Below are 18856 nucleotides of genomic sequence, written 5' to 3'. Positions count from 1 at the left end.
GTAATACACGCGTAATATACGATCGTTGCACCTCGGGTCCGGCTGCTCGCGACCTTCGTGCACGGTATCGGCCAAGACACTGTTCTTCCTCTTCGAAGGACGACGACGGTAACGACAACGACGACGAAGACGGCGATGACTACGACGACGACGACGACGTACGACGGGGGGAAAAAGCTCTCTCCTCTTCCGCGTTCGAGTCCTTGACGGAGGAGGAACCGAAACTGACTCGGGTCTGCGGCTCGCGAGAAACGCTAAGTCCTTCTCCGTCGGGGGCCGGTGGTGGCGCGCTTCTCAGACCGCGTGCGTCTGACTAAAAGCCACCCCCTCGTGCCTTAAAGAACGCGTGTTCGGGTAGGGGCGTTGTCTTAGGTGGTGCGCGGCCGCGAAATTTCTGGCCACCTCGGGGCGCCTTCGCCGTACGCCGTTTCTTATCGCGACGACCTCTTACGCGGGTCCGACGGGCCCGGGCGCGGGCCCAGGTTACCGTGGACCGACTCGTGACCCCGGCCGCGTCCACCCACGACGAAAATCTACCTCCGGGAGGACGAAAAACTGAAGCCGTCGTAGGACAGGAGTTTTCAAGCTACCCCTCTTTTCCTTTGCCCCCACCAGATACGACGCCGAGGCGCGCGCTCTATCTCCCCCTTTTCCTCAAACTCTCCTCACCCTTCACCCCGCGCCCAGGTGGGTGGGGGATTCTCCGCCGCCGACTCCGCCGACGCCTCGTCGTTCGGGGGTAAGCGGCGGCGCGGCGGCGACGGCGGCGGCGGTGGCGGCGGCGGCGTCGTCGTCGTCGTCGTCGTCGTCGTAAGGGGTGAGAGAAAGAGAGTGGGGCCGCGCGCTCTCCGTCTCCGTTTCGCCCGGCCAAGAAAACCCTCCCGGAAGGAGGGTAGGAGAGAGAGTCGTAAGAACCGATTATCTGTCTCTGTCTATCTCGATCGCTATCTTACACTTCGCGGTTACGTTCCGACGTACGTAAGTATGCGAGGCCAGGATACGAGGAGCGAGAGCGAGCTCTCCTGCGACCGAATCTTACTGTACTCTTTTTACTAAGGGCTCGTCCTTGAAAACTTTTCATCCGACCGTCGCGGAACATCTCCGTCACGTAAACTCACTTGGACTTTACACGATCTTCTCTCACGATCATGAACGAATCAACGAATTCTCTCATTTCATCAACTGCGAGATATAATATACGTCTCGAGACGCGCGCGATATGCGAACGCCACGAATCGGGGTACTCGACTAACCGAAAAATTGTAGGGGGCTTCTGTATAAGGGGGTGTAACAGTCTGAGTCCTTACGAATAAAAAAGAAGGGGGACCGTCGTATAAAAATGGCCTCCTCCCTCGTGTCCCGTATGGCAACGCACGCGTGACTAATCGCGCGGGGGAGTGGGGCTGGGTATTCTTTTTTATCCCTCTTTACGAATCGCCCTGTGCTCTCTAAGTTACGTTGGCTCATGATCGTATTCCCAATATTAATGCGCGAAGTTTGCTTGCAACTCGATTGCGATCAGTTGATTAAGTGTCGCGGATCCATCGATCGGGTCGGGAAAGCGGATTCGAATACATCAGATCACTTCGGCCATCCGTCATCCAATACTCCGTCTCCCCCTTACATTTTGAAAGTCAAATCGCGATTTGAACATGGATCATCGACCTTGCGGAGGACGTCGACTTTCCAGTGGACGCGCTGATGCTCATTTCGCGGCGAAGGGTGGTCGATGGTCATCCTGCTCGTCTTACGCATCCTCCTCGCCGAAGTAGACAACCGAGCCATCCCTTCCTTCCCTTCTTCTCCCTCCCTCTCTATTTCTCTCTCTCTCTCTCTCTCTCTCTCTCTCTCTCTCTCTCTCATCTAACGTAGCTACCCCACCATCGCATTAAGCTCCTATTTCTCCCTTCTCTGACAACGTCTTTCCCCTCTCTGCTCGTTCCTTCGTCCGTCTCTCTCTCGCCACTGGTTTTCGTAGTTGAAGCTCGCATACGCCACCCAACACCCTTTCCTACATCCTTTTCTCTCCCTTCTTTCCCTCCCTTTCTCGACCGTCTCGACTCGCGATCCCCACCAGCCGAGCAACCCCCACGCGCCGCTTTTTTACGCTGGCCTCGTCCTTTTTTCCACGTGGTGTACACGTGGAAGTATGAGTCCGGAAGGTGGGGAGGCGCGACCCCTTTTTTTCTTCAACCTGCCTCTAGCATTCACGCGAGAGAGCCCCGCTGCTTGTCCGAGACGACGCAATAACGCGTCCACCCTTCCGTCCTTTTGTCTCTCTTTCCTTCCTCTCGGTTGAAAGAGCAGCGGCGCGGCGGCAAGAAAGGAGCAAAGCAAAGAACGTCGCGTAGCGTAGCGTCGCGTCGCGTCGCGTCCGCATCTCTCCACCCATACCCACGTCGTGTCCACCCTATCCGTGTCTCTTCCAACGCGCGTGCGACGAGGGTGGACCGTCGCGTGAAAAAAGTTAGCCAATGGGTCGACCGCCTCACGGTGGTGGAAAAATCGAGTGACCTTCGTCGCACGTGCGATGCCACGCGCGGCTTTCTTTGTCGGCGCGACGGACCGTCAAACAATTTCTCTCGCTTCTTAAAGAGATATCCTATGAGGACCGTTCCGGTGTACCTGATCGATTATTATGATACACGTAGTATACTTTGCGTTGCCCGTACGTGCCTAAGCACAATTCGACAGAGGCAGAGAATTAATGCGACTCATTAATTTAATTAATTAAATTTTACTTGAATTTTTTTTTGTAACAATGTCTTTTGCAACAATTTTACGAGTTATAAAAAACGGAATAAAGTAGTTTTCGAGTTTTTCAGAGCATCGTAACGAAACAAAAAGTTTAACGGACAATCCGTCTTGACGCGTCTTCGTAATAAATAAGAGTTAATCCTAGATATCGGCGAATTGTGTGACGAGCGAAGCTCAAGCGCAGGAATATCCAGTTTATCGGACGACGAACTGACGGAAAGCAGGAACAGGACGAAAGTAACGCACTTCCGACACGAGGGTCTCCGGCACGAAAGTGCCCGGGCGCGATCGCGATCGAACTTCCGTTCGCGGCAGGCTGCCGCCGTGGTAAGAATTTCGGCTCGTCTCGTACGCGGGTGGAGAGGAGGGACTCGCTCGTACGTTCGCTACGCGCGAGCGTGTACCTGCGGAGCTCCGAAAATAAGTACGTAGAGCGCATTGGGCAATCGAGGCTCACTTTAAATTACAAATGAAGCGGCCGGCGTACGCGAGGATAAAAACAGGTGAGAATCGAGCCTCCGTGCTCGGTTATGGGGTGGGCGGATTGTCAGGTACGTATACGCGTGTGCACGTATACGCGTGTGAGTGCGTGCACCGTACTGTACGTGGGTGCGTACCTAACGTATGTACGAAGGTACGTGCGTTACGTACGCGGCGTTTTAGATCTCAATCCCGATCCCGATCGGCAGCTGGACTTTAAGAACCGACCAACGGACGTACAGACGAATACATGCGCTGTGTACGAGTTGTTGCACGTGCACTTGCGATTCTGACGGCCAGTTGTCCGGCTCCTCCGCGCTCTGCGAATCGAGCTGATCGACTACCCCGATAGGACGTATACGCCTTTGCGTAGGAAGACATTTGTCTTCTGGGCCTGATCCTGCCTACTTTGAATCGTCCGCCTTCCTCATCGCGAATGGCGCGGGAGGAGTGCGTGGAAATGTGTCGACGACGAAGGTGGTCGTCAGGTGGTGGAAACGCCGCTGGGATATTTGTTAGCCCATGTGTCTTACGAATTTTTAGGACCGCATTAAGAATGACGTAACCGTTATTTCTACCGTTATTTCGATCAGTTGATCAGTTGACGAACAAAATTTTATTGATCAAGTCTCTAGGGCACTTTTCTATGGATAGAAAATATATGTAAAAATGATAGCAGAGCCAATGTAGAATATGTTAAGAATTTTATTGAAAGATGGAGAGAGTTATTTGACACACGACCGATTAATACGACCCGATTAAATATCCGTTTCCAATTTTCATATTCCTTTAACGAGTCTGTCACGCAAAAAGATTTCCAGCGCAATAACTTTGTTCGCCTTTTCTCAGGCACTCGTTTTGCTGCTCGTGTGAAGTAGCCCCGCTTCAACCCCCTATCGGAAGAACCACCCCGTGGCGAGGTGACGCCTGGCGGCGGAATAAGGAACGAGGAAACGAACGAGTGGAGAAAAGGGTGAGTCGTCCATAAGGTTTTTGTCCGTGCTAACTCCTGAATATCGATTACGGTGAAGGGTCGGCAATGGTAAATGCGAGCAGATGCGCGATCACATGATACATCTAGTTTTGTACGAAGAGTCGGATGGTGTATCACCAAAAGAAAATTGAAGCTTCGCGAAAGATATCTAAAAATATTCTACTGAAAGATGGAAAGATTAAATTCTTTTCACAGTTTTTTTTAATACTTTTAGAATTTTTATACTTTTCAGTAAGAATTTAATTTTTTTTTAAATTAAAATTTGAGCGTAAAGCAAACAGCAAAATAGCGCCGAGCGATAAATCTGTGTAATTTCGGTGAGTTCACATGGGAAATTTATAACTTGCAAGAAAGGGACGTCTCTGTCTCTCGCGTGACGACGGAAGCGCCGAGATACATCCTCGTAATCGCAGCGTCGAACAATTGAACTCACCGAGATCTGTTACATCGGTATCAATCCACGACCACCTTCATGCACGTTATCATATTACCGTGGCGGACACGCCGGCCGCTATACGCGGGGCACACTACTTTACACGCCGGGAAATGAGATTAGGATCGCCGCGACGGTCGCGATTCTCGTCGAATCGGCGAATCGGAGGAACGTGCAGCACGCGAGCCATCGAAACTGACGGCCCGGATTAAGAATTCTAACGGTAGGAGTAGCCGGTCGGCTGTAGGATGAAATGAGCGACGCGTCCGGCGCATTACGCAATGAAAGAAACAAATGAAGCTTAATAGAAAAACTGCCCGCGCTAGAAAAACCCATTCCGTCGTGCACTTAGTACAGCTGCGTCAGAAAGTGCATCGGCCGTTCTCTCTCCCCTCATCATCGACGAGACGACGTACGTTTGTCGACGAGTGGTCGCTTTGCGTGGCGACCATCGCGCGGTATGTGTGTATGCGGTACGAGCTCGATGCGATTGAACGTCTATCGGAAAACTTTATGCTTTGAACATTTATTTATTTAACGCGGGATTCTAATACAATTTGTCGCCTCGACGGAAAATCGTGCGGTTTATTCAGGTATCGACGTTCCTTTTGCGGCATGTCGAACGGAGGTGGAGGCCCGTTTCGATGATACCGAAACCGTCGTCGCGCGGAAAGTCGGTGATCCGGAAAACTGGATGGCAACCGCGAGACAACTCGTGAATTTTTTAGATCCATTTGGACGGACGGCTAATTAACAGTAATCGAGCAAACGTGTAGAATCGGCTCGCCGCGCTGACCGGTGTACTTTGTTCGGGTTCTAAATTTGATTTACATTAAATATGAGAGAACGCTCGTCGGGACGAGCGATGCGTGTATGCACGAGTCTATATCGTCGCATTAAATATAACCAAACGCGGCAAACGCGCGTAATGAATCAAATTATTTCGGACCGCGTCGCGGTTGGGGGAATAATTTGCCCCGCGTGAAAAGGACAAAAGCGTTTAAAAAGGATGAATTGTAGATTCGGTCGAGTTGGCGTGTATACGCAACGCGCAATGCGCTCGGCTGTTTAGATCCGTCGATAATCGATATCCGCCGATTCCGGATAATTCAGGATGTCAAATGTGCGTCGCGAGATCAAAGGCTTTCGCGTACGTGCACGCGTGCGTGCGTGCGTGCGTGCGTACGTGCGTGCGTACGTGCGTGCGTGCACGAGCGTCGTCGAGACTCACGCGGCGTGGACACGGAGAGCCCGCGAAACGCGTCGCATCTATTTTTCCCGACTGTACCACCACTGTCGTCTGCGGCTGTGTCAATAGGAGCCAATCTAAGTACATATGCACACACATACGTAATGCAGCTCGCCGCACACTGCGACTCGTGATGCAATCGTGTGTCTCGTGCCTCGCGCAGTTTCGACATTCTCTTTGCCCCGCGCTATGCGCAAAGTGTGGTAACGAATTCCGTGATCAGACATGATCGATCGATCTGTCGGTGCGGAACTGAAATTTTAATTACGGTTACCCGCGATCGATTTCGACTTCCGTTCCCTAAATCGCGCATCTCGGACGTGTCCAAATGCGTGACGACGATCGCGATTTAGCGGTCGATCCGAGCAAGTACCACCGGCGTATCTATCGCTCTCGTGTTTTCCGAGACTTTATACGAACCACGAGAGATAAGATAAGCGTACGCGGATCCAGGATCAAGGTGACGGAGATAGCATCGTGACTTCGGGCGGCATCGCGACAATCGTTGCAGAAAAAAAAGAAACTGACGCGCCTCGCGCGTTATCGGAAAAATTATACCGTGAAATTGTACCGTTCTTCGCAAGCGAACGCTAAAAGTCCCAGTGTTTCCAAGTGTTTGGAAAACGTGCCCGTTCAGAAATATCCGTATTTCTGGTGAAAATATCTACGAGGACGTCGTAATTGTATTAAATTTAATTTTTAAGAGCGCCGATTGCCGAATCGCGACTATATACGCGTCGACGTGGAACGTCTTCGGAAGAGAGCGAATTCGTCTTTAATTATTCGCAAAGTCGTTTTTAATCGTTTAAATTGACGGCGAAGAAAGAACGAAATAATTCATTGGACAGTGCGCGATACTAGATGTAACGGTGACGAATGAAAATACGAAGACGAAACATGGCACGATTAAATTTTGTAACGCACCGACGTTGCCGAGAAACAATTGATTGTCTCTTTAATGATTTAGAACGAACGAATGATTTAGGATTATAAACGCGACGAACAAATCTCGTTTATTTTGCAGCGAAGCTCGTCGCGGGCAGATCCCGGGCTTTCATGACGAGAGTCATGAAAGATGGCAGACGCCGGTCGATGATTGCGAATATTTTTGCCTGCGCAGTCAGTACTTTCCGCCTCGTATGTATTTGCCGTAAAGTACGACGAGGGAGGTGAGCGGAGGGAGAAGGGCGAAATATATACATAGAGAAAGATCGTTAATCAAAGCGACTGGGAGCTCTGGTCCGGGATACCCGGCCGGTGGAGCGAACGGCGAGTTTTGCCATTTTTGGGGGGGAAAATTTTCCGCGGAAATCATTGACGTCGCCCGGGTCATCGACGAGCTCTACCCGGCGGACCGAACAGCTAACACGCACACGAGGGCACACGTATATCTGTGTATGTGTGTATGTGTATCAGGGTACACAACGTGGGAGGCCTGTGTCTCGTATATCGGGGTGGTAGTTCCCGCAGAGAACGGCGTGCGACGGCCTCCCATTGGCCTCCCATTGGCCGGTCCGGGGGTGGCTCGCTGCAGTCATCGATTCAGGCAGTCATTGGCTGACTCGGCCCCGGCCGCCATTTTGAATGACTCCGGGATCAATACGCGGGGTGCGGAAAAAAAAGTGCATGCAGGCCCACCGCCGCCCCCGGTTCCCTCGGCCGTATCTCACAGCCGTTCTATCTCCGTTCGCACGCCACCGCCGCTCTCCCTTGCTCTCATATCTATCAACCGGTTCATGCAACCACCGACACCGTTGCACCACCACCTCCTCTTTCCACCCAGGGGCACCCTAACGCCTTTCCGCCGCCGACTACCACCCGTCCCCCTCCCCCCGCCCCCGTTCTCGTTCCCGTCCCACCTTCCCGCTCTTCCTCCGATGGCATCCCCGGCGCAACAACGCCAACCATCGACGACCCAGTCGAAGGGGGTGATAGGGCCGTTCACATGCATACGCGCGGAGGAACGCATGCACGTACGATACACATACGCCGGCTCGAAAATCATCGAAAAAATACTCGGCGAAAGCGGGGTTGCCGGTGTTCCGCCGTGGCGCCGCCGCCACCGCCGCCCCCGGCCGTCGCCGCCGCGCGTTCCATCGTCATTTTCTTCTCCCCCCCGGGGTTTGTGTCGAGAGTATATGCGATTCTCTCTCGCTCTCTCGCCTGTGCGTTGCTACGTTGCACGCTACGTTTTCAACACAGGCCAACTCGTCGGGAAATAGGAAATTTGAAATCGAAGCTCCGCTTCACCGCTCGCCGCGAGCCCACCCTCGTCCCTCTTTCTCCCGCATCACCCTTGATCATCGGTGCAGCTCCCGGGCCTGGCACCAGACCCGGGGGTGCGTCATCGAACTCGGGAAATAGAATGACTCCGCGTACCGCGCGCTCTTTGTCTCGCCGATCCGCGACTCTCACCCCCCTTTTTTTTTATATTTTTTTCCCCGGTTTTTTTTTGCGAGCGAAGCGGAAAGTTTGCTCTGCTCATCGACATCGTGAAATGATTAATCCGACAAAGGGAATTCTACATGGAAAATAATTCGCTACGTTGTCATGAATATACAGTCGGAATCGCATGCAGTTAGTAGCAAATGCAACGACTATGTTTTGTGCAATTTTGTTGTATTTTTAAGTTTATCCAGAATTCGTTAATATTCAAATGACGATACAGATGTGATAGAGAAAAAAAAAAACAAATAGAAATTTATTCACGCGCAAAATTGAAATGATAAACGTCATGAAAAAGAATCGGTTATAATTATATCGACTGCTCTTTGCTGGCATCACGAGAAATTCGTTTCGAAATACGTTTTAGGTACGTCCCGCGACAGGCCGACCATCAAGTCGTTGCACACTACTTAATAATCTGCGAATTATAATGGTAATATACATAACAACGATTCTCCAGTGGGTAACAGTAGTCATTACGGTAGTCGCTATTATTACGGACACTTTCGCGTTTAACTGTTTTACCGTAATAAGCCGTGGTCGTTCGAAGAGAGATAGAGCGAGCGAAAGAGAGAGAGAGAATCAAGCGAGCTATAGTAAGACAGGCCGCGGCCCGCGCGAAAGTATGCATTACGCCGGCTAAGTTTTATAGCGGCCGTTGTTAGGTGGTGCCGCGCGCGCGCGCGAGAGCTGTCATTACGGACTAACTTGCAAAACAGTTGCCTATGGACGTAATGTTATTTGCACGATACGGATATAAGTGCCGGTGACCGGAAGATTTATCGTTCCGTTTACGATCCGCCGCTAAACGGAAGGCACGAGAGGTCTTGGTTCCGCGAGCAAGCCGGCGGCGCCCCGCGTCGTCCTCTGTCGGCGAATCGCGACCGACGCGATCCGCGAAAGAGGACCCGCTCTCGAGGGGGCTCGCCCGCGCCATTCGGAGCGCACTGACATGGCTACCCTTTTCTCTCGAGCGCGCGCGAGGCGACTTCTCGGCCGAACGAAGATCTCGCGTTAATGAACAAAGAGACGAGTGTACAGGCATGCCACATGCAAAGATCGATATCGAGTTAGTTGCTTGGGTACTTACGTTTGGAACCGAACTAACTGAAACAAGGACATAAGGCTTCTCTTGGTAGCAACGACTTTTAGATCACATTTTTAGTTATTAAGAATTTTATCGTTTTTTTTCATTTTTCGCTTTTAAATTTACGTTTAAAATCTAAAGTTTCTCAAAACTTGTTAAAAATATACTTTAGTCATATCTTTACAATTTACTTTGTAGGCGTCTAAAGTGTTATCTTTTTTTGTTTCTTTCCCCCCTGTGTCTCTCGTTTGTTCCTTCGACAGTGTAGGTGTACTCTTCTTCTTTAAGGCAATGCTTTTGTTTCAATTTTGTTTCTTCTCTTTTTTTGGTGCTTTTTTTCGCGTAATTTTCTTGATTTTCTCCTTTTTCTTCTTCTTCTAATCGTCGTCTTCGTAATCGTCGTAATTTCGAAATCAGGATTGCTCGAAAGTGTGTTTTAGCTTCTCTAAATTATTTAAGGTCTTTCGGCTAAACTTAAGGAGTTGTTCAGACGTTGTGTTTCACAGACAGAAATCGGTGATTGTTTCGGAAACGGCGAAATTAATTTTTCAATGAAATAATTATGACAACACACATAACAACACAGTGCGACGCGTCTGGAACAGAAAAGAAAGGGGCGCCGTCGGGCCCCCCGGAGGTTCTCGTTACGATCGATCCGCCGAATGACTTCGCGTCGGTGGGTCCTGTTCGCGGTGCTTCACCGCGAACGGATCCACCGATTGTCTCGTTTTATTAACGCGATTTATTTATGTTTATTATTTTTTCGGTATAACGATATACGGTTACGATAGAGTCGGATTTTTGAGTCTCGTGAAACGTTTGAGGAGGGACTGAGAAGCGTGTGAGAGACGGCAGGGTATCGATCATGGCAGATTTCAGTAACTCGCATTGCCGAGATCAACTCTATTTAATTTTCGTTCAAGTCAATTAATAATTCTGAGTCAAGTATTGAGATATAAAAAGTAAAAAAAGCAAAAAAAATAATTTAAATATATATTTAAATTTGTAAAACAATTGAAAAAAAGTAATTAAAAATTAAAAATTGTTTTATAAAGGGGGTGATCGGTGTCACACCCCTCGCGCTACTAGGACTACCTTGAAACGAAATTCCAAGTCAGATATTACGTTATTAAAGATATTGAAATAAAAATGCGAAAAAATGAAAGAAACACTTTGTCCATGCAGATTACCCGATGGATCTGGCATCATCGATAGCGGTACCCATCCTCGAGGCATCCCCCGCGTCCACTTTGGCGTCGGTCTAAGGCCATTCGAATCTCCCGCGCGACAAAAGGAAAAACCTTCGGTATAAGAAGGGGGCCACGTGACTCGAGGAACGAATGAGCGTCTTTGCCACCCCCGCCGCGACGTCCTCGCCCGCCCCCTCCACCTTCTCTCTTTCCCCTTCTAGAGAGGCGCGCGGCGTCGCTCCTTGCGCGTCGTGGTAAGACGCGTCGGGACGCTGCCTTCGTCCTTCTCGCACCCTCGTAAGCTCCCTGTCTCACGTCCTTTCTCCCTCTCCCTCTTTCTATCTCGTCGCGCTCTCTCCATCCTCGGTGCTTTCCCGGACTTTTCTCCCCCACGTGCTTCTCGCGAGTCGGCAGTGTCTGCTGGCACGTCGCGGGGTGGCGATCTTGGGGTAGAAAGGACTCTTCGGAGTCCGCTCTTGCTCCTCCACCTTCTCCTTCCTTCGGCGGCCTTCTCTCTCTCTCTCTCTCTCTCTCTTTCTCGTGGGGCGCCAAAGGGATCCTCTTTCTCTCTCTCTCTCTCTCTCTCTCTCCTCTCTTTCACCCTTCTGTGGCTCTCTCGTTCCTTAGCGTTACTTCGGATCGCCTCCTCGGGGGAAGCCTCGTGAGAAGCCGCCCCCCAAAGCCGTTCCCGGTCCCTCCTTTCTCTCCCGATACACGCAGAGACTTATACACGCGGCGCGAGGTAATCTTTCGCGTTACGAGCACCTCCGCGATCGCGGCACGCGTTTCCGACGAATCGTCACGGCACGGCCCGCCGCGTTAACGCGGATATTTCCGCAGGATTTCGGTAACCTTTGATAGAGGCATTGCGAGCATCCCCGTGTCTGAGTAGCAACTGCGCCGTGGCCCCGTGCCGGGCACCCCCACCTCACCTCCTCGCCGCCTCTATTGCACCACACGCCGCCCGCCGCCTAAACCGTGCCGAAGCGAGCCACCAACCCTCTCTCGGACGCGCGCTGGCCCTCCACCCGCGCTCCATCTCGCTCCCTCACCGCTTCCCTGCCGCCACCGTTCGCGCTCTCGCACATTCGCCCGCACGCCCGTCCATCCGTCCGTTCGTCCGTCCGTCCGTCCACCCGCTCCCGTTTATCCTCTCTCTCTCCTCTCTTTCGCCTTCTCTCTGTCCCTTCTCTCGTACACGGCCGTGTTTCGTCTCGCTTTCTCTTTCCGCCGCGCGCCGCGCGCGCCGCTAGCTCGGACCACGAACCGGCGCTCGCTCGCCGCTCGGTTACTCGGACGCTCGCCTTCCTCTTTCGTCGTCCCCTGTCGCGTCCTCTTCCTCGCTCGCTTCCATCCCGCCCGCGCGCCCACCGAAGGGACGATGTGCGCTGTGTGCGATGCGCTGCGCTCCCTGCATTGCCTGTGTGCGTTTATGCGCTCGGCGTTCTGCGCGCGGCCGTGCCCAGCCCGGCGCGCGCGCACGCTGCGCGGCTAGGCGCACACCGAGGCGTCAGGTGGATGACGCCATGTACGCCGCGCAGACCGTTTGTAATGACGGTAACCGGCCAACGCCGCTCCTCTCTCGAATCCGGATAAGTTTTCATGGCCAGCGGCGCCGACCGCTACGAAAACGCTCGCGTTGACACTTGCCACCTCAACGGGACGGGGGGAGGGGGGCGCGACGGCAATTTGAATCATTTTGTTGCGAGAATTAGGCGCGGAAACTAGCTCCCTACTCCCTTCCGCTCTTTCTTTCTCTCTTTCTCTCTCTTTCTTACTTTCTTTTTTTTTTTTTTCTTTAGCTATCACGTCTCTCGTCGCTCGTAGGCTCGTAGGAGAGAATAAGATAGTTTTAAGGTATAAAACAAAGCTTTATAAATCTCGTGAGACTCTCGTGATAGAGATGAATTAATCGCGATTGTTCCATTGCTAATTAAAGTTATTTTTTAACTCCAGAAACAATCTGAATTCTTGATAATTACTCGTGATAAATATCCGTGGTAGGCTGACGATAATCCGCTGTAGGAAACTTCTTATTATTAAAGGGGAAGACGCCTTCTCAACTTTAGACACGAGTTAACTGAGCAGTTAGCGTCAAGTCGGGCATTCGCAAGATCCATCTTTTCGTCGCGTATATTTTTTTTAGGCTACTTAACTTTCGCGTCCACCGATCGTCGTGTCGGTAAACGCCTCGCAAGAAAGAACCGACGATGGCATTCCACGAGGAACGGCTTAACGACCGTGCTCGAGTATTCAATTATAGGTTTCACGCGATTTAACGATAGTTAAAGTAGCAGCCTTCGCAGTATCTCCAACACTCCATTCCAGGGGCCATAGAACGGCTGGTAAACGATGAGGGGTGGCTTCTCTGTCGCTACCCAATAACGATTTGGAGGCGTTATCGTGGCTTTACATCCCTTTGGCCCTGCCGTGACAGTAAGGTTAGCACGCCGTTGTTACATACACGCCAGAATAGAGTTCACGTTCATCGTGTATTTCGAATCGAGGCACTGACCACAGTACACCCCACGGTATTCTACAGCGGGGAGATGGACGAGCAAGAGATAGCGTTAAAAAGTATATTGTCAAGAGTATCTCCTTTTCTTCTTCTTCAATTTTTAAATAATACCAAATTTATAAATAAAATTTTTTTTTAGCAAAAAGCTAAACGCTTAGAATACTCTGGTGTTCATATCGCTTGACTGATACCGACAATAATTTTTTGCGATTACTAGAAATACTTGTGATTCATCTCGCGACAAAGATTTCTGTTCGAATCGACTATTCGAATATCTTAAGTCAGAAGGATGGCTTTTAATCTCTGTAGAAGCCCGACCTGCCTGGCACGTCGATCGGTTTACTCCGTCTTCGTCTCTCGCATGCAATAACAATTTGGAGGCGTTCGTGCGGCTTTACATGCTTCGATACCACCGTGACAATAAGGTTAACACAGCGGCATTGCGTACGCGACGTAACCGGGTACGTACACCATCGTATTTCGAATCCTAGCGCTGACCGCAGCTCGCTCCATCGCGCTTCCACGGGGGTTGCTCGGCCGCCCCCAGGTCGGCGTGCCTCGCCTCTGGAAATTCTCCAGCGGCATTCCCTAGCGCGAGCCTTTCGTCGATAGAGAGGCTGGATCTTATTACGACCTGCAGACTACGCGTCGAGGTATGATTTCGTTGCATATGATGCGGGGACTCGAGATCGATCTGTTCCGAAGGCCGGGACCGGCGTTTTCAATTCGCTCTCGGCTGTATTTTCTCTGCCGGCGAAACTTTTGCATCCATAAACAAAATATTCAATAACGTAAAATGGAAAATCGTGTTTTCCGATTTTATCAACGGAATTACATATCAATATTTTAATACGAGGACCACAATTGTAAAATATAAAAATATATTGCTAAAAGATGTGTGTTGTATAAATAAAAAAAAAGTATAAATAATTGTTAAAAAAACGGTAAAAGGATTAACTGACGTTGAATTTCGGGATATTGTTAAGAAACGTTTTCTCGAGCTTTCGTTTACTCTTTTTTTTTTTTTTTTTGTTGCCATCTCCGAGACATCAACCGCGACGAACGTTTCTTCCGCAGGAAGACAGGGCTCAAAGGGAGGGAACCGCGGCGAGGAAGGGTGGCCGCGGTTGAAAAAGAGGGATCTCGCAGACGATCCTTTCGTCTCCCTACCTACGTCTCCAGCGGCTCCCCGTAATTGTATCGATTGTCTTAGGGCGACACTACGATCGACCGTTACACGCCACGAAAGGTGCACCGGTCGCGTACCGTTTCTCTTACCTCGCGACCCATTCCCCTTTCTTCGGGGTAACCCGCTTTGTCGTTTCGCTCGATCGAAAAATAAAAATTTCTAACCGGATGAAAGTTTGACCTGAATCTTTTGTGGACGGCGCGGGGTGAGAGGGGGTGAGTGAGTAAGGGGCAGCTCGCAGACACAATGCGCCGACGAAATTTGCATATACGCGAACGGCCAACGACGACGGCATGTGGCGCATCGCATGGGCTACTTCTCTTTCGAGACAGGGGTAGAGGCCTGAGGAGGGTCGATAAAAGGGAAAAAATTGGATTTCGTCGCCTCTATCGTCGACGCGTACGCCACGTACTCCATTGGGATACAAAGAAGGACAGGGGCCGACGGAGGGCCCAGGTAGGTTGTGGTGGATAGGACCGGCTGACTCCGGACAAGGGGATGAATCTGAGTTTTTTTTTTTCATTCATTTTCCCGCCCCTCGTTGTACCCGACCCATCCATCGCCCATCGGGTAATCATAATAATGAGAGGAGAAAGACCGGTTGACCATCGGGCGGCCCGAGGGGCGATAAAACAATCGCGGCTCATTTTTTGCCACGGCAGCTGCAGCCAGCGCGGCATCAACCGCGATTGTCGGATACGATCACGACCCCTGGACATTGTACGTGCCAGATTTTCGATTTGTCGACGTATCGACCCTTCTCGGATTGTTTCGATGAGTAGTTTTTCGCGAAGTGAAGAAAAATAAAAAGTCTGTCGATTTAACTGGAATCATTTGACGACGTAATGAATACCGCAATTGAGATCAATTTCAATTAAATATAATTTTAAATTAAATATGACGTATAATAAAATAGGAAAACTGTTGATCTAATTTAAACGATGCTCGACGTCAACGTTCGCTTCGTCACGAGAGATCAATTCATCCATCCGTAAGCGGGACGAAAGCCCGAGAGAGGATCGAGAACGTCCTCCCGTTGGAGGGACGGCGATTCGTTGGACACCCTCTTGGCTAGTCGCCTAATGATCGGCGGAGGAATCGTGATGGCAAGCGGGTGGAGAGAGAGTGAGAGTGAGTGAGTGAGTGAGAGAGAGAGAACGGGAAGAGGTCGATGGCTGACGTCCTAGGTAATTAGTAAAAACAAAGGAGCCTGGCCGAGAGAAGGAATCGAGAAATGGTCGTCGGAGGCGAACATAAGAGACAAGCTGAAAGAGAAGCAGAAGATCGCGTCGGGCGGCGATGGGGGCGGCAGTGGGTAGACGCGAGATAAAATCTAAATGAGAAAGTAATCCCTCGACGTTGATGAGGAAACGAGCGAGAGGCGGCAGCGGCGACGGCGGTGAGAAACGATCTCTCTTAGGTGCGCTTCCTTTTTCGTCCTAGGTCATGACACCTAGGCGCCCGCCCGTTGTGCAGTGGCCTTCCGCGATGTAAACACCTAGCGCATCGCACAGCCGACCAGCCGGTGCTATCGGGCGGGCTAAGCGCTCGAGCTTAACCTAACCCAACCCAGCGTGTCGACGACCATCGCCACCGCACGTCCGGCGTATATGTAGGTGGCCCTATCGATTCCCACCTCGAGAAAATAACGGGGATCTCTCGCAACAGCGGAGGGAGAGAGAGGGTGAGAGAGAGAGAGAGAGAGAGAGAGAGAGAGCCCGTTGCTCTCCGCAAAGTTATTTCGCGAAAGTTTCGTGAAACGGGGCCTCCTTTTCGCACAATTCTTTCTCCCTCCCTCCCTTATTCGTATCGTTCGGTAACCACCGTCACTGTTACCCGCACTTCGCACCCTCTCGATGGCTAGGAGGGTGAAACGAAAGGCTCGCGGCTCCAGGGTAATCAAATGAAAACAAAAATCGCGGAGCCAACCTCTCGACCGACTGGCAGGAGGAAGAAAGTTACACGGCCAACGGTCTCGCCTTTTTCGCCGCAATTTGCGGCCGATTCAGCCGTGAATCTCGGTCTCTCTGCCTCGTTGAACGGCTCCTCGCGTATTTCCATCCTCGTGTATTTCCCTATCCGCTCCGTGGACGACCGCGGCGAAGGTCAATGTTCCCTTCGTCGAGCCGATGCTTGCCCGATGAGAGGAGAGAGCGAGAGAGAGAGAGCTGCTCGCGAGCGGTTAATCGCGTTCACAAACGATCAATCGCGTTCGAGTTATTATGCTCCAATTTTCAGCTCGATCATGATCCGTTTTGTTAACGTGCTATTCCGTGCGCTATTCGGTCTACTCCTGATTTAATAAACACACGGTACTCCAAGTTAATCTTACTCTGGCTGGAAATAGACAAGCTTGGCCTTTTCACACGCGATTCCTTCCGTTCGTCCTTCGTCGAGGTCGGCGGCATGAGCGACGATGGCCCAGATTTCACGAGGTTGAATCGCGAGAGTCACTCTCTCGCGAAGGAGGCTCTCGTTTCGTGGATTTTTCAACATTCTCGAGAATCGCGTGACCGAGCGTCATCGAGGGGACTGACGGAGGGAGGGAAGGTAGTGCTAGAGAGCACGGTACGAGAGAGGACAATCCGTTTATTAAGTGTTCCATATCGGCCAGATGTCCATCCTTCGCGCGCGTAACACGTGGATAATCGGAGGAGCCGAGCGAACCGAGCCGCCGATCACCAACGGCATATGCCGCGATCTCCCGAGAGAGCAGCTGTGGCCCGCATCAGAATGTATCGACAAGGTAAAGTGCAATCTCGGAAGATTATCGTGCCGAAATACGTGCCATAACACGTGTGGCTTCCTACGGAGCTTCACGTCGACGCTCTCTTTCACGAGGCAGCGGCACTAATGAAAATATTCCCGGGTTAATTAATTGATATTTATTTATACATATATATATGTATTGTTTATTATTTATGTATACTATGTAATTATAACGCATGAAAGTGCGTGTCCAACGTATTTGGAAAGTTGGAATCATGCATTCTTTAAATATTTATCGTGCTCGTCAAATATTATGCGTACTGATCGAGTTTGTTTGGCATATAATATTGTTTTGACAATGTCACGGCGATTTTATAATTCTGCCCCCGGTGGCACGGGAAAAAATTGGATCGTTTCGCGCTCGTCGAGTCGGAGAGATTGTGTCGCCTCGATGTTATAATTCTTACTTGCGGAGGATCTCGCGCGTTTAAGTAAGAGAGCCGCGGACTAGTTCGGCCATTTCGCCCATCTCCCGAGGTCATCGTCGCCGGGCCTCATTGTTCGGGTCTCCTCCCTTTGTGCGCGCGTGTCTGGTCTGTTTTCGGAAAGGGAACAAAGGGTGTGGAAAGGGGCCGAAAAAAGGAGAGTGAGAGAACTTAAGGGCGCCATTGTCCGCCGAATATCTACGAAGAATGCGAGCGGACTGATTTCGCCGCGGCGCGCCGTTCTGCTCCCGTTACAAAAAATAATAATTAGCCGGACGTTTTGTGTGTCCGTTTGGCCGTGGTATAGCGGGGACATTCTTTTCAGCGGAACATACACACACACACACACACACACACACACACATGCCCGCGCGGTGAGACGCGCTTATAGCATTCCTCGGGCCTGTCGTCAATCGTCAGGTTTCGTACGCGCGTCGATTCCCGGCGCAGCCGGCGCATTCTTGGCACGCCGTTCGCGAGAGGCACGTTTAACTTTGTTTATCTATAAAGTCGCGTCGCTGATTAAGTCGCGGTAAAGTCAGGCCGGGAGGGGGAGGAGAGCGCGAGAGGAGAATACGGTTAAGATCCAGCAATGTTTCAAACTGCGCGGCGTAAACCACGCCGGCCAACTCGACTCCCGTTCCTTATCGCTCGTGGTGCGGCCCGAGAGAAGTCCTTACTCGCGCTCTTATAATGAAATTCGCCGCGGCGAAGAAAGTTTTAAAAGTGCAAAAGTGCGCGGAGAGACAAAAGAGCGACACGCGGGGATGCTGACAGGGAGGACGAGATTTAGGAGGATCATAAATCGAGACGACGTCTTGGCGTCGCGAGAACCTCGACGAGATTAGAGAGGAGGCGCGCTCTCTCTCTCTCTCTCTCTTTCTCTTTTTCAGTTTGTCTCTATCTTTCTTCGGTTCTTTTTTTCTCTGTTTTTCTTTCCTATCTCAAAAAAAGGTTTAATCTCGGAAACTTTGTCTTGTTAGTGACAGTTTTATCTGTGCCTTTTATTTCCTTTAGTGTAAAGAAAATGGGAGAGAAAATCAGAAGATTTCTTAGTTTCTTGACACGCGTAACACAATTCGTGGATCATAGATGCAGCGATCAGATCTGTCTGATTACTGATATTTGAATTATTTCATCAATAATTGATATATCGCGAACGTAAGAAGCGAAATAATGTAAATTTCAACGGCAGAAAAGCGATATGCTTGTTTTTAATTGAAAGCAAAGTCTGTGGATTTTTAATTAAGAAAATTCTCTCTCTCTCTTTCTCACTCAAGATCTACTTTCGTCGGTCCATCTAGCCATCCATCCACCCAT

This window comes from Solenopsis invicta, chromosome 6, assembly GCF_016802725.1.
Source record: "Solenopsis invicta isolate M01_SB chromosome 6, UNIL_Sinv_3.0, whole genome shotgun sequence".
Taxonomy (NCBI): domain Eukaryota; kingdom Metazoa; phylum Arthropoda; class Insecta; order Hymenoptera; family Formicidae; genus Solenopsis; species Solenopsis invicta.
Note: the sequence above shows the minus strand (reverse complement) of the source record.